We start from the raw sequence: 9,205 nt of genomic DNA, 5'->3' as shown, positions 1-9,205 counted from the left end.
CTTGGAGAGAAACTTTCTCCAAACTGTCGGCCTCAACTCTTTCCCTCTTGGTGATTCTCAAGAGGGGCCCCAACTCGTAGCTTTTGGCCACCAGGGAGGGCCAGCCAAGGCTGCCCCCTGCTCCCACACTCGTCACGCTCCTGCCGTATAGCCTCGACAGACTCTTGGGGCAAGTGCTGTTCGCGGGGGCCGTTGAAGGTCAGCACGTGACACGTGAGGGGGGTGGGTAGCCAGCACCACGCCCGATCGCCTTTGTCTCCCCAGCGAGAATGTTTACGCACCAGGTACTCGTTTTAAGGCTGAGTGGACCTAGGAGAGGCACAGACCGGTTGTCACCGATGTTGTCCGTGAGTGTGAATCGGCTTCGATTAGCGCAGTGCGCTAACCGCTGCGCCGCTGCTCCCCTGTGCAGCTTTCCCCGCCCTTGGCCACCGCCGCCGCTTGCCGCAGCTGAACATGAGCCGCGATCACTCACCCCGGCGAATTGAGAATCTCTGCCCTTGGACCAAGCTCAGACTTCGCTATCGGCGAGGCACTTTCTTGGCTGCGAATCAGCAACGATAAACGCTCGGGACGGGGAGAGCGAGCAGGGAGATGGAAGAGGTGAAGGAGGTGGCAGATCGCCCGAAATCCGAGGAGCAGCGACCCCCGTGTTGAGTCCACGGGGGCCCTGCTCGCTGCGTAGCCGCGAGACCCCGAACCGTCGACGGCGTGGAGACCGCGTGGCCAAGGGCCCTTGAGTCTCGTGACCGATAGAGCCACCCTCCTTCACGTCTCGGGGCGCTTTACTCGCGATGAGCGACTTACGCTTCAAGACATTAAAAAAGGGCGCTCCCAGTGGCAGCTGTCTGTGTGCGGCACAAGGTGATTCTTCGGCGCCCGGCCTGCAAGTGAACGTTAGTCCGCCAGTAGGTGATGGGGGGGAGGGGATGATCGCTGCTGTGTAAACCCATAGTCTTTCGAATTTGTTACATTTTGGCCGTGACGATGGCACAAAAATGGCCTCCTCTTGCGAATGACATCAAGTGTTTTGTTTACGGTGAACACGCACGTCGGCGATAACCAGGGCGGCCGCAAGGGGTTCTGACCGCAAAACTCCGCAAACGAGCTGCGAACGCGCTGCTGCTGGGGCCGCGAGAGAGCCGAGGCGGCGCTTGTCGGGCGCGAACGGCGGTGTCGCCTTCCCCATGTGCGCGCCTCGTCACACCCTCCTCCATCACTCGCGCAAAGTGGCCCGACTGACAGAATCACGAGCGGCGCGGACGCTCCCGTGCCAGCAGCGCCGTGCTGGCACCAAGTCTTAGGGTCGCACCCAGCCGGCCGGCCAGTCACCCAGCCCTGTTGTTTGTGTTGTTATTCAAGCGTGAATTGAGACGTTGTGTGGAATGACTGTGTGCGTTGTGGATCCGGTGCGGATCGGGTGGTTTCTGTTGTGTTGTATTATTCATGTGTCACCCAGTTGTTTCAGGGTCACTGGGAGACTGAAGTTCAGGGTCAGTGGGTGACTGGAGTTCAGGGTCACTGGGAGACTGGAGTTCAGGGTCACTGGGTGACTGGAGTTCAGGGTCACTGGGAGACTGGAGTTCAGGGTCAGGGGGAGACTGGAGTTCAGGGTCAGGGGGAGACTGGAGTTCAGGGTCACTGGGTGACTGGAGTTCAGGGTCAGGGGGAGACTGGAGTTCAGGGTCACTGGGAGACTGGAGTTCAGAGTCACTGGGTGACTGGAGTTTAGGGTCAGGGAGAGACTGGAGTTCAGGGTCAGTGGGAGACTGGAGTTCAGGGTCACTGGGTGACTGGAGTTCAGGGTCAGTGGGAGACTGGAGTTCAGGGTCAGTGGGAGACTGGAGTTCAGGGTCACTGGGTGACTGGAGTTCAGGGTCACTGGGTGACTGGAGTTCAGGGTCAGGGGGAGACTGGAGTTCAGGGTCAGGGGGAGACTGGAGTTCAGGGTCAGGGGGAGACTGGAGTTCAGGGTCACTGGGAGACTGGAGTTCAGGGTCAGTGGGAGACTGGAGTTCAGGGTCAGGGGGAGACTGGCGTTCAGGGTCAGGGGGAGACTGGAGTTCAGGGTCAGTGAGAGACTGGAGTTCAGGGTCAGGGGGAGACTGGAGTTCAGGGTCAGGGGGAGACTGGAGTTCAGGGTCAGGGGGAGACTGGAGTTCAGGGTCAGTGGGAGACTGGAGTTCAGGGTCACTGGGTGACTGGAGTTCAGAGTCACTGGGAGACTGGAGTTCAGGGTCAGGGGGAGACTGGAGTTCAGGGTCAGGGGGAGACTGGAGTTCAGGGTCACTGGGTGACTGGAGTTCAGGGTCAGGGGGAGACTGGAGTTCAGGGTCACTGGGAGACTGGAGTTCAGGGTCACTGGGTGACTGGAGCTTAGGGTCAGGGAGAGACTGGAGTTCAGGGTCAGTGGGAGACTGGAGTTCAGGGTCACTGGGTGACTGGAGTTCAGGGTCAGTGGGATACTGGAGTTCAGGGTCAGTGGGAGACTGGAGTTCAGGGTCACTGGGTGACTGGAGTTCAGGGTCACTGGGTGACTGGAGTTCAGGGTCAGGGGGAGACTGGAGTTCAGGGTCAGGGGAAGACTGGAGTTCAGGGTCAGGGGGAGACTGGAGTTCAGGGTCACTGGGAGACTGGAGTTCAGGGTCAGTGGGAGACTGGAGTTCAGGGTCAGGGGGAGACTGGCGTTCAGGGTCAGGGGGAGACTGGAGTTCAGGGTCAGTGAGAGACTGGAGTTCAGGGTCAGGGGGAGACTGGAGTTCAGGGTCAGGGGGAGACTGGAGTTCAGGGTCAGGGGGAGACTGGAGTTCAGGGTCAGTGGGAGACTGGAGTTCAGGGTCAGGGGGAGACTGGAGTTCAGGGTCAGTGGGAGACTGGAGTTCAGGGTCAGGGGGAGACTGGCGTTCAGGGTCAGGGGGAGACTGGAGTTCAGGGTCAGTGGGAGACTGGAGTTCAGGGTCAGGGGGAGACTGGAGTTCAGGGTCAGTGGGAGACTGGAGTTCAGGGTCAGTGGGAGACTGGAGTTCAGGGTCACTGGGTGACTGGAGTTCAGGGTCAGGGGGAGACTGGAGTTCAGGGTCACTGGGTGACTGGAGTTCAGGGTCACTTGGTGACTGGAGTTCAGGGTCACTGGGTGACTGGAGTTCAGGGTCACTGGGTGACTGGAGTTCAGGGTCAGGGGGAGACTGTAGTTCAGGGTCAGGGGGAGACAGGAGTTCAGGGTCAGGGGGAGACTGGAGTTCAGGGTCAGTGGGAGACTGGAGTTCAGGGTCAGGGGGAGACTGGAGTTCAGGGTCAGTGGGAGACTGGAGTTCAGGGTCAGTGGGAGACTGGAGTTCAGGGTCACTGGGTGACTGGAGTTCAGGGTCAGGGCGAGACTGGAGTTCAGGGTCACTGGGTGACTGGAGTTCAGGGTCACTTGGTGACTGGAGTTCAGGGTCAGTGGGAGACTGGAGTTCAGGGTCACTGGGTGACTGGAGTTCAGGGTCACTGGGTGACTGGAGTTCAGGGTCAGTGGGAGACTGGAGTTCAGGGTCACTGGGTGACTGGAGTTCAGGGTCAGTGGGAGACTGGAGTTCAGGGTCAGGGGGAGATTGGAGTTCAGGGTCAGTGGGTGACTGGAATTCAGGGTCACTGTTAGATTGGAGTGTGCTCCTAATCTCAGCTCGTTACCTGTATGAAAGACACCTGGGAGCCAGAAATCTTTCTGATTGAGAGGGGATCAAATACTTATTTCCCTCATTAAAATGCAAATCAATTTATAACATTTTTGACATGCGTTTTTCTGGATTTTTTTGTTGTTATTCTGTCTCTCACTGTTCAAATAAACCTACCATTAAAATTATAGACTGATCATTTCTTTGTCAGTGGGCAAACGTACAAAATCAGCAGGGGATCAAATACTTTTTTCCCTCACTGTATTGCCAGTGGACGCAGCAGCCATTGTGAGAGGTATCCTGGATGTGGTGTACCGGTGCATGTTTATGGTCACCGAAACGGACAGATGTGGGTGGCATTAAGCCTTGGTTATAGTTATGGTGGTTAAATACAGAATTATGACAGTGATGGCTTAGCGTGGTTGGAGTGATGGTTGACCATGGTGGCATAATAATAATAATAATATTGGTACCTAAAAGCCTTTGTCAATCCACATCTGGATGAAGGCCTTTGCACGCAGTGTCGGTCATGGGGGTTGTTTGACCATACTTCACCATACTGATCAGTGGCCTGGAATCGAACTTGCATCGCCGGGCCCAGAGCGTGGCGTGCTAACTGCTGCGCCGCCACTCCAGCCTCGCACTCTGCGTAACCCACGCAGCCGCGGGGTACCGGTGAGACCCCACGTTCTGGCATATTTGTCATTCCGTCACTAACGTTGAGCTCACCTTTTATTTGAACCCAGTCGTGTGTATGTAAATATCTACACACACGCGGTATTCAAAACCAGACTGCTCTCACCTGCTCATAAATACACGCGCGTATGTCTGCGTGCTTGTACGCACCATTAAACTAAAGCACCGCGGGGAGGAGATGTTTTCTCCATCATCGTTAAAGAATGTTCCTTGTGCCCCCCACCAACCCCCCCCCCCTCCCCGTCCTCAATCCCTGCCTAGTGTTATTGGGAAGCAGAGCCCTCAAATCCACGGGGGATCTGTGGCTCCAGGAGCCCGACGGACACCACCTCCTCGCCCCCGAGCCACGCCGCGCTAATTTATGTACAAACAGATGGCTGCCTCCGCAAGCAAGCGCGTTTTAAATTAGATGACCCTCCAGTGGGCAGCGCCACGTGGTCCACTTGGGGGGGGTGGCGGCAGAGAGTGCGGGGGGGGGGGCAAAGTTGGGTCACCTCCAGGAGATTTCATTAACCAGGAGGGAGGAGGAAGAGGAGGGCGGCCAGAGGAAAAAAAATAGAAGCTGGGGCTCAAAGCGTCGCGGTGGTGGCACAAGGAGGAGAGAGACGCGGCGTGAGTGGGGAGCAGCAGCAGCAGCAGCGGCAGCATCGTGGCACCCTCGATCGGTGTCCGCGGGACGCCGCGTTTAGCACCATCGCTTTCCGCTTTCCCTGTGCCGGGCTGTGCCTGGCTTAGCCGGGCCTGGTCGAGTTAAGCCGTGTTTAGGAGGGCAGCTGTGCCCTCGGTAAGGGGACACTCCCCACCACCGGCGGCACCTCCCCGTGCGTCTCGGTCTCGCGCCGTGCCACGTGAGTGACGGGTGGTGACGACCGCGCGTGCGGTGACAGGACGCGTCGCGGTGACGGCAGCCACCGTCCCGACGTCTCCTCCTCGTCGACGAGCTAATCCTTCAGGTATGACGGCAGTGGGCTCACGTGTCCGGGAGATGGGGCTTTCTCGAGTGGCAGTGTTTAAACGATTTGTTTAGCTAAGTCGAGCCGCTGTTGATACAATGTGTACGTGTGGAGTCCGAACTGCCCCGCGCGTTGAACGAGCGGCGGCTTCGAGCGCAGTTCGTTGATGGCAAGTTTTGTTGTGCTTGACGGCTGGACACGTGGCCGCGAATTTGACGTCGACGTTCCCTTTGTGAAATTATTTCCGCAAATGTTTTTTTGCGTCGAATGTTGGTAAAGAATTGACGTCAAGGCGTGGAATGTTACAAATCACTGCCCCGTGGTGCGTTTGCTGCGTTTTCTTGCTGTCAGTGACGCGCGATGGCGTCGTTTGTCATCGGACGCTTGCCTCGAGATTTTTGCATTTCCTCTTCATTCGTGGACCGTCGGGGCCAAGAGTTCTGCGTTTTTTAGTGGATCGTTTTGTAGCGGTGGCTTTGTGGAAGTGCTGTGTTGCATATTTGGTGGCGTCGTTGGAGATTCCGGTGTGGCAGGATTCGGGAAAAGGCGTCACTGCGAGTTTCCTGAAGCGGTGTTGAGACTCGGCGAGACGATCTTGCTCAGAAGCTTCATTGTTATTGTCCATCTTGCCAAGAGCGCTCCACCCTGCCCTCGCCTCGACCTCTTCATCCCATCGTTTTGAATCCAAGCAGCCTCCCACCAGCTGTCGTCGGTACCCGTATACTGATTGGTAGAATGAGTATCGCTGACAAACGCGGTCAACGCGCATTCCGCGCCTCCGATTAGCACGGGTATCTACAGAGGGGTGCGAAAGAAGTTCAACATACGTGCTTGAATTTAATGAAACGATAGTTGAACAAGAAAAAAAAACTAAATTTTGTTTGGTTTGATGACTGCAGTTGAAGTAACGATACTCATCCTGAAGCTCCATTTGTTCAACTCCAGTTCAAGCAACATTTAGCAATTAAGACGTTGCTTCTTCAACGTAACCGGTTTGTTCAAGCACAAAATGATTTGTGCACGTTTGTCCACGTGACATATTGCTTTGTTTGCCTGTGTCGGGTGGTGGAGGGGGCACAGCACAAGTTGGCATCATACTCGCACACGACCTAACCCATATGAACCATCGTTACCCATTACGAATCACGGTGGTCATGAAAACCGACGTACCACACATGCAACCGGTATGACAATCATCAGGCTTGTGCAGCAGCTTGTAACTGCTTAAATTGCATCGGTAATGTAATGCACGGCCCCTCTGTCAATCCACTGCTGGACGAAGGCCTCCCCACACCGTGTAGGCCATGGGACTCGTTTCACCCGACCTCACCACGCTGATCGGTGCGGGTTGGGAAAGGAATTGGGGTGGGGGGGGGACCCAGGACCGGCTCAGGTCTCGCTCGCCCACTCGCACGTCGCGTTCGAGCCGAGGTGACTCGTGCAACCTCGCAGAACCTCCCGCGGGGGGCCACCAGGACTGACGGTCGAGGACCCCATCCTCGTTATCCAACGGCACGTCACGGCGTGCGGGATGTTTGTCTGCGACGCGCGCACGCGGCCGCTTACGCCGAGCCGTATCCGTCGGCCCCGTGGTGCGCCGTCTGGAGTTTCGCCAGGACCTCCCGCAGCTGCGTCCGTCCATTACACCCCTCCCGCGCGCCCACCTGCGGTCACGATCACCCCGGGGGCCGCAGAGAAACTCAGCGGCGTCCGTTCGCCCCGATAGCGCCCCCCCCCCCACCGCCGGCCACCGCGAGGTGCCTCGTGGTAGCTCTCGCCGGGCCGCTTGGTCGCCCCGAACCGAGACGCTCGCGGAGCCCGGAGGACGCCGCCGCGTCGCGCACGGAGCGCGAGGAGAGTCGCGCTCGACCGAGGGCGGCGCGCCCTCGGCTGGTGCCATCTCCCCCCCCCCCCCCGGCAGCGCCCGTGGCCCTCGCGCGCGCGCGCCTTACGTAACGTCGCGGCCTGCTGAGACAAGATATTAATATCTTTGGGGCTGCCCTTGGGCAGGTGGGGGTTGTGGGAAATTGACGTAAAACTTTTTTTTAATGGCACTTGGTAGAACAGAAAAACTGCGTAAAAAAATATGTAGGAGTAAAATATAATTTTTTTAATAAAATTAATAACTTGATAACATTTTTTTTAAGATTTCAAAAATACAAAGAAGCCACGAGGGTTAGGTTCTTGAAAACGCTCGTGAATGCAGGACCCTTGTTCAACGGGGAAAATGGGGTTACATTCCTGGTACGAGTGAACGTTGGGTGGAAATGGTAAATGTTTAATAACAATGACTACAATAAATAATAAACTATGAAGAACAATGTGTTTTTAATTACCTTTGATGATGATGTTAATGATCTGACGACGACGGATGCGGTGGTGATGGTGAGGAATTCAGGAGGATGACCCCTCGGGAGGGGCAGGTGTTTGATAACAACGCCATCACAGTTGTCATCATTTTAGCACCCTCAGTAGCGAGAGCCGCAACACTTTGCCCGATTGCATTCGCGTTCTTTCAAATGGACCTCGCAGTCGACTCGTTTACACCAAAGTGTCGACCTACCGCCGACGCACCCTCACCGGCATCTCACCCATCGACCCGCTTTTACCCTTTCACTCAAACGCATCACCTTCTCCCGCATTGTTTTCAGCGGACGCACTTTCCCCCCTCGTCGAACGCTTGGCAACCCACGATCAAGGGGGCAATTAAACACATTCCTGCGGAGGGAGCTGGTAGGAATGTTGTGTTGCTCGGTCAATGGCCAGGGTCAACGGCGGCGTGGTGCATTCCGCAAATATGCCCGACTGTGAGGGCGGGCACAAGCCGGCGTGAGTAGGTTAAACGTTGAGTTTTATAAGGGCACCACGGGGTGACCAGCCCCTCCCCACCCAGCCCCACCCTCCCCACCCAGCCCCTCCTCACCCTCCCTCCCCACCCAGCCCCTCCTTCCCCACCCAGCCCCTCCCTGCACGACGGACGGACACAATAATCCCCTGTGGGCTGGTGTAACCAGAAGGTTCCTACCAGTATGTACAACATTAAGTAAACGTGCACGACAGCGAGTACAGAGCGGGACGACTGCGAGACTTGATGACGAAGCGGGCAGCCGAGGGGTCGTGCCTCATCTTCGCCGACAGCTTCACAGGCAGCAACGTTCTGCGCGCTCCTCCCCGGCGTCGGTGATCTGGCGCTGCGCACACTCGCGGATACTGGGGGCTCTGGCGGTGACAAATATGGATTTTTTTTTTTACAAATATAAAAAATTGGTACACATTTTATCATGTGCTAAACTCGCGAACCCGGAACTCGCGGATAGCGAGGGTTCACTGTACAACATTATACAAGTTTGATAACAGAATAATAAACAAAAACATACCTATATAAAGAATACAAAAAGTGCAAAAATGAATGTGGCTGCTTTGAAATGTCGATCCGGGCTGCAGTTGAGGTGAGGGCGTTCCGCGACTCGTCACGGAACTCGTCACGGAACGCCGGACAATGGGCCCAGGGCGCTCTATCGTGATGGTGCAGCTCACGGGAGCGAGTGTGCGTCTTGGATTGAGCGAGGTGGCGGGAGCTTGGGAAACGTGGGGAGAGCCACGCAGCGGGAGAAGAGTCTATGGGAGGGAGTTCCAAAGCCACCGGCGACAGAGCGCTCTCACGCTCGTACCGCTGGTAAGAATTAGCACGACCTGCTTGGTCAAGCATGGGTAAATAACATCCAGTAGTGGGTGGTCAAAGGGCTGCGATTATAAATAAACGTACGGCACTATTCACAGATACAACGGCGAGCAGATCGTGACCATGCCGGGTCTCGCTAGAGCTTGGAAGCTAAGCCGGTTGGAGCCCGGTCCGTGTCCGGACGGGATCCTGCCTGTGTCGCGTTGGGGCTGCGAGTC

This window comes from Lampetra fluviatilis, chromosome 12, assembly GCF_964198595.1.
Source record: "Lampetra fluviatilis chromosome 12, kcLamFluv1.1, whole genome shotgun sequence".
NCBI classification, from domain to species: domain Eukaryota; kingdom Metazoa; phylum Chordata; class Hyperoartia; order Petromyzontiformes; family Petromyzontidae; genus Lampetra; species Lampetra fluviatilis.
Note: the sequence above shows the minus strand (reverse complement) of the source record.